Consider the following 7,439-nt stretch of genomic DNA (forward strand, 5'->3'; position numbering starts at 1 on the left):
TTAATGTTGAGAACTAAAAAGCAATAAATAAATTAAAATTTAAAAATAAAAAAGAACATATGCACACAAAGAGGCTGCTGAAGAAGAGGCAGCACCAAGATAGTGGAGTTTCAGGAAATAGAAAAAATGTCACAGGATGTAATTTTTCCATCCCAGGTTGGCATAGGGAGACATAGAGACAAGTTGCAGGCACTGGGGGCTGTGTCTGAGCAGGAGAATGATCCATGGGGCATCAGAACACAAGACAAGATCATTCACAAAAACAAAAAGTGCCAATTGTAGCTATGTCCTTCAGTACAAGCCCCAGGTCACAGGTTCCCAGGAACTAGGGTGCACATTGAGTCATGGAACCTAGACGATGGGACAAAGGAGTATGTTTAGACGTAAGCTCTGACCCCAGGAGAGGAGCAGGTTCTAGTTCAGGCTAAAGGCTTCAGAAGAATAATCAGGGGGCAGCTAGTTGGTGCAGTGAGGAAAGCGCTGGCCCCGAAGTCAGGAGGACCCAAGTTTGGTTCCAGCCTCAGACACTTAACACGTGTGTGTGCGCGCGCGCGCACACACACACACACACACACACACACACACACAACTGGCCATGTAACCTTGCACAAGTTACTTAACCCCAATTTCCCTCCAAAAAGAAAAAAAATAAAATAAAGAAGAATTAGGACAGGAATTCCAGATCAAAGGGAAGCCTACAGCTCTGTCACTTTGAACCTGCAAAGATTTCCAGTTGACTGATAGTGGCTGAGTCCAACAGTAGTCTACTGAAACTCCACACAGGAAAAGTGTAAAGTGTTTCTGAACCTGTTGCTCAGACCCAAATCTACTTCAGGAACTTGAAGAGTTCAAACCAAGGGGGAAATAATCAGACTTTGTCCTGGATCAGATCACTTTGGGAGGATTGAAAGCTTACAGATTCTCAGCCTGAGACTTCCCTGAGGTCCTGGAATAACATAACCCCAAGAAATTAGCAGCAGAACTAGCCCAGACATTTCCTCCAGAAATGTTTAGAGACTGATATCAAATCTCAAGAGACAGACATCAAGTCTGAAATGAGGATTTAGGCTGGAAGAATGAGGAAACAAAAATATAATCCTACCTTAAAAAGCTGTTATAGTGATTGGAATCCTTAAGACACAAAATGAAAAGAAGAGAATGGCTCCAAAAGCAACTAACTACAAGCAAAACTTCAAAGGAAAACACAGTTTGGGCACAGAATCAGCTTGAATTCCTGGAAAAGATGTGCGAAAAAGAAGAGTTCAGGGTACTAGGTGGCACAGTGGAGAGTGCCAGCTCTGGAGTCAGACTCATTTTCACCAGTTCCAATTTGGCCTCAGACACGTATTAGCTGTGTGGCTCTGGGCAAGTCACTTAACCCTATTTACCCCAGTTTCAACAAGAAAAAAAAGTTCAAGTGTTGTTGTTTTTTTAAATAGATGGAATGAGTGTGCTAAGGGGAAAATTAGAAAAGAAATGAGAGCTGTAGAAGAAAGAATTGGTCTCCAGAATGGTTGGATCAGTTCATAATTCCACCAACAGTGCATTAGTGTTTCAATTTTCCCACATCTTCTCCAACCCTTATCATTTTCCTGTTTCGTCATGTTAGCCAATCTGACAGGTGTGGTGTGGTACCTCAGAGTTGTTTTGATTTGCGTCTCTCTAACCAAGAGTGTTTTAGAGCATTTTGCATGATCATAGATAGCTTTAACTCTTCCTCTGAAAACTGCTTGTTCATATCCTTTGATATGAGTGACTTGTATTCTTACAAATTTGATTCAGTTCTCTATATATTTTAGAAATGAGGCCTTTGTCAGAGACATTTTATTATTTCCCAACTTTCTGCTTCCCTTCTAATCTTGGTTGCATTGGCTTTGTTTATGCAAAGCATCTTCAATTTAATGTAATCAAAATTATCCATTTTGCATTTCATAATGCTCTCTATCTCTTGTTTGGTCATAAATTCTTCCCTTCTCCTTAGATCTGACAAGTAAACTATTCCTTTCTCTCTCAGATTGCTTATAGTATCAGCCATTATATCTAAATCATGAACCCATCTTGACTTTATTTTGATATATGGTGTAAGATATTGGTCTATATGGGGCGGCCAGGTAGCACAGCGAGTGAGAGCACCAGCTCCAGTGTTGAGAAGACCTGGAGGTCGAATCCCGGGCTCAGACACTTGGCACCCACCCAGAAACACCTGGCCATGTAACCTCGAGCAAGTTACTTAACCCCAATTGCTTAGGGGCGGCCAGGTGGCTCAGCGAGTAAGAGTACCGGCTCCAGTGTCGGGATGACCTGGATCAAATCCAGGCTCAGAAGCTCAGCACCACACCCAGAAATAACTGGCCGTGTAACCTTGAGCAAGTCACTTAACCCCTATTGCTTTAAAAAAAAAAAGATATTGGTCTATGCCCAGTTTCTGCCATACTATTTTCCAGTTCTCCCAGCAGTTTTTGTCAAATAGTTAGTTCTTATTCCAGAAGCTGGAGTCTTTGGGTTTATCAAACAGTAGATTACTATAGTCATTGACTACCATGGCTTATGTACCCAACTTATTCCACTGAGCCAGTACCAAGTACTTGGGGTTTATTTTGCTAATTTTAAATAGATTTTCTTTTCCAAGACAATTGCATTTCCACTTGTTTACAGTACTGATAAAGTGCAATGTTGCTCACTTCTCTCCCTCTGCACACATTCAAGTATTCAGAATGCCCAGATTTACACAGTAGCTTAAATGTTACTTTTAAACTGCTACTGCCTTGGCTACAAATTTGAGTCCTTCAATTTTTGGAAAGCTGTGTGGAATGCTCTTTCTGATGTGTTTAGTTGACCTCTTCAATGGTGGGTCCAGAAGAAGCACCTCCAGATGGGGCTGCTCCACCCCCTGAGAACCCACCAGGCATGCCTCCTGGCATGCCTCCTGCACTCTGGTACAGCTTAGTAATAATGAGGTTGCAGACCTTCTCCAATTCTTTCTGCTGATGCTCAGATTCTTCCTTCTCAGCAGCCTGGTTCTCATCCAGCCAGCTGATCATTTCATTACATTTGTCAAGGGTCTTCTGTTTGTCTTCATCACCAATTTTGCCTTGCAGTTTTTCATCCTCTATGGTTGCTTTCATGTTGAAAGCATAAAATTCAAGAGAATTCTTGGAAAACACATTGTCTCTCTGCTTTTCATCCTCAGCCTTGTATTTCTCAGCCTCCTGGACCATACGCTCAATGTCTTCTTTGCTCAGATGGCCTGTATCATTGGTGATAGTGACCTTGTTCTCCTTGCCTGTGCTATTATCCACAGCAGAAACAATGAGGATGCCATTTGCATCAATGTCAAATGTTACTTCAACCTGAGGAACACCCCTGGGTGCTGGAGGAATTCCTGTGAGCTCAAATTTGCCAAGCAGATTGTTATCCTTTGTCATTGCTCTCTCACTTTCATAAACCTGAATAAGCACACCAGGCTGGTTGTCTGAATGGGTGGTAAAGGTCTGTGTCTGCTGGGGGGGGGGGATGGTGGTATTGCGTTTGATCAGAACGGTCATAACTCCACCAGCAGTTTCAATTCCAAGGGAACAAGGAGTGACACTCAACAACAGCAAGTCCTACACGTTCTCAGATTTATCTCCAGACAAAATGGCAGCCTGGACAGCTGCACCATAAGCGACAGCCTCATCAGGATTGATACTTCTTATTGAGCTCCTTACCATTGAAGAAGTCTTGCAGAAGCTTCTGGATTTGGGGGATTTGAGTGGAACCACCCACCAGGAAGATGTCATGAATCTGAGACTTATCTAGCTTGGCATCTCTTAAGGCCTTCTCCACAGGGTCCAGGGTGCCATGGAAGAGATCAGCATTCAGCTCTTTGAAATGGGCTTGGGTGATTGATGTATAGAAGTTGATACCTTCATAGAGGGAATCAATCTGAATACTGGCCTGGGTACTGGAAGAGAGGGTGTGCTTTGCACGTTCACAAGCAGTGCGGAGACGGAGAACAGCCCTCTTGTTCTCACTGATGTCCTTCTTGTGCTTTCACTTGAACTCAGCAATGCAATGGTTGACCATTCGGCTGTCAAAGTCCTCCCCACCCAAGTGGGTGTCCCCAGCTGTGGACTTGACCTCAAAGATGCCATCTTCAATGGTAAGAATGGAGACATCAAAAGTACTACCTCCAAGGTCAAAGATCAACACATTTCTCTAGGCACCAACCTTTTTGTCCAAGCCATAAGCAATAGCAGCAGCAGTCAGCTCATTGATGATTCCAAGCACATTGATACCAGCTATGGTTCCAGCATGTTTGGTGGCCTGACGTTGGGAATCGTTGAAATAGGCTGGTACTGTGACCACAGCATTTGTGACAGTCTTCCCAAGGTAAGCTTCAGCAATTTCTTTCATCTTGGTCAAGACCATAGAATATACTTCCTCTGGATAGAAACTTTTGGTCTCCCCTTTGTACTCCACTTGGACCTTAGGCCTGCCTGCGTCATTCACCACTGTAAAAGGCCAGTGTTTCATGTCTGATTGTACAACTGCATCATCAAATCTGCGACCAATCAGACATTTGACATCAAAAACTGTGTTGGTGGGGTTCATTGTAACTTGATTCTTTGCAGCATCACTGATTAAACGTTCTGTGTCAGTGAAGGCAACATAGCTTGGGGTGGTCCTGTTTTCTTGGTCATTAGCAATGATCTCCACTTTCCCATGTTGGAAGACTCCCACACAGGAGTAAGTGGTGCCAAGATCAATGCCAACTGCAGGTCCCTTCGACATGGTTGCTGGGAAGTTGGGGGGTCGTAGCTGACCACTGTAGAGAGAGAAGGGCTGCTGCTGCGCTGAGTAGACCAGTACCAAATAGTTTTGATGACTGCTGTAAAATAGCGATAATGGCCCAAAAGCCTATAAAACTGTTCTTACCCTTTGATCCAGCAATACCACTTCTAGGTCTGTTTCCCAAAGAGATCATAAAAAAGGGAAGAGGACCCACATGTACACAAATATTTATAGCAGCTCTTTTTGTGGTATCCAAGAAGTAGAAATTGAGGGGATGCCCATCAATTGGAAAATGACTGAACAAGTTATGGTATATGAAAGTAATGGAATACTATTGTACTATAAGAAATGATGAGCAGGCAGACTTCAGAAAAACCTGGGAAGACTTACATGAACTGATGCTAAGTGAAGTGAGCAGAACCAGGAGAACATTCTACACAGTAGCAGCAACATTGTGTGATGACTAACTTTTGATAGACTTAGCTCTTCTCAGCAATTCAAGGATCTAAGACAACTCCAAAAGATTCATGATGGAAAATGTTATCCACATCCAGAAAAAGAACCGTGGAGTCTAAATGCAGATCAAAGCATACTGTTTATTTTCTTTTTTGGTTTTTTTTTCTGTCTTGTGTTTCCTCTCATTGGTTCTAATTCTTCTTTACAACATGACTAATGTGAAAATATGCTTAATATGAATGTATATATAGAGCTTGTATTGGATTGCATGCCATATTGGGGAGGGCAGAGGGGAGGAAAGGGGAGAAAATTTAGAACTCAAAATCTTATGGAAGTGAATGTTGAAAACTAAAAGTAAATTAATTAATAAAAAAATTTTATAAAAGAAAGAATTGGAAATGGAGTTAATAGCTTGGCACAAGAGGCACAAAAACTTTCCCAATCAAAAAACTCCTTGAAAATTATGATGGAACAAATAGAAGCCAATGACTCCATGAGAAAACAAGAAATATTAAAACAAACTCAACAGGCTGGAAAAAAATAGAAGAAAATGTAAAGTCTCGGCCAAAACAACTGACCTGGAAAACATAAAAAGAGATCATTTAAGAATCAAAGTAAATTATGAACCTGAAACCTATAATCAAAAATATAATCCAGTCATCGTATTTCAAGAGATCATAGAAGAAAATTGCCCATGTCTCTTGGAACCATAGAGCAAAGTAGAAATAGAAAGAATCCATAGTCAATTCCTAAAAGAAAGGACAATATGGACACTCTCAGTAACTACATAGACAAAATCCAAAACTTTCATGTCAAAGAAAAAATACTGCAAGCAACAAACAAAAAATAATCCAAGTACAGAAGAGGATCGCTCAGGATCACACACAATTTAGCAGCCATACTAATATTGCAGAAGGCAAAGGCTTACAGCCAAGAATAATTTACCCAACAAAACTCTTCATAATCATGCAGGGGGAAATAGATCATTAATGAAATAGAAGACTTCTAAGCATTCCTGATTTTTTTTAAGTTACCTAGATATTTAGAAATTCAAATATCGGAATCAGGAGAAACATAAAGAGGTAAACATGTATTAAAAGTTATAAGGATTAAAAAAGCACAAACTGCTTATATTTTAATATGGGGAAATGATACATGTGTCCCCTCTCATGCTTATCCTCAGGGGTCATGGAGGGAGTCTAATTAGATGGAAGATCTAGTAAGTAGTTCTGTGATGACTTGATCTTTTTTATTTTTTTGCTTTTTGGGAGGGCAACTGGGGTTAAGTGACTTGCCCAAGGTCACACAGCTAGTTTTTGTGTTAAATGTCTGAGGCTGGATTTTAACTCAGATCCTCCTGACTCCAGGGCCGGTGCTCTACTCACTGCACCACTTAGCCACCCCAATGGCTTGATCTTAAAAGAAGAATGGAAAGGGTAGATAAAAGGAATAGGAAAGAGAGGAAAGTTAGGGAAAATTATCAATAGAATGATGGGTCTGGAGTTAGGAAGACCTGAGTTCAAATATTCCCTCAGATGCTTGCAGTGTGTGTGTGTGTGTGTGTGTGTGTGTGTGTGTGTGTGGTGTGCCTCTGATTCTTGGTATGTATGTATGTGTCTGATTCTTGGTGTGTGTGTGTGGTGTGTGTGACTGTGTGATTCTTGGTGTATGTTTGAGTGTGTGTGTGTATGTGTGTGTTTGTAGAAGCTCTAGATTGGGGTTATAATGTTCCTAGGAGTTTTTACATTCATATCCTGATTTCTTTCAAGAGGTGACTGTTGGGTTCTTTCTATCTTTACTTTACACTATAATTCTAATAGAACTGGGCAATTTCATTCATGAATTTAAAAATATGCTATCCAGGCTCCTTTTTTGGTTATGGCTTTCAGGTAATCTAATGATGCTTAAATAATCTCTTATTGATTTCTCTTCCAAGTCTATTTTTTGGGGGAGGGGCAACTGGGGTTAAGTGACTTGCCCAAGGTCATACAGCTAGTAAGTGTTAAGTGTCTGAGGCCAGATTTGAAGTCAGGTCCTCCTGACTCCAGGGCTGGTGCTCTATTCACTATACCACCTAGCTGCCCCCTTCTCCAAGTCTATTGTTTTTGTACTGAAATAACTAATATTTTCTTCTATTTTTTCCCAAATATTTTGACTTTTAAAAAATATTTCTTGTCTCATGGAGGCCTTAACTTCTGTTTCATCCATTC

At 41.1% G+C, this 7,439-nt stretch overlaps 1 pseudogene; it reads right to left on the bottom strand.

Annotated features, from left to right (window-relative positions):
• Window positions 1-2,619: 2,619 nt before the first annotated feature.
• Window positions 2,620-4,840, bottom strand: LOC138141646 (heat shock cognate 71 kDa protein pseudogene; annotated as a pseudogene).
• Between the last annotated feature and the right edge of the window lie 2,599 nt (window positions 4,841-7,439).

Source organism: Petaurus breviceps, unplaced genomic scaffold, assembly GCF_028583685.1.
Source record: "Petaurus breviceps papuanus isolate PSGF00001 unplaced genomic scaffold, PetGlider_PUasm1.0 90451, whole genome shotgun sequence".
NCBI classification, from domain to species: Eukaryota; Metazoa; Chordata; class Mammalia; order Diprotodontia; family Petauridae; genus Petaurus; species Petaurus breviceps.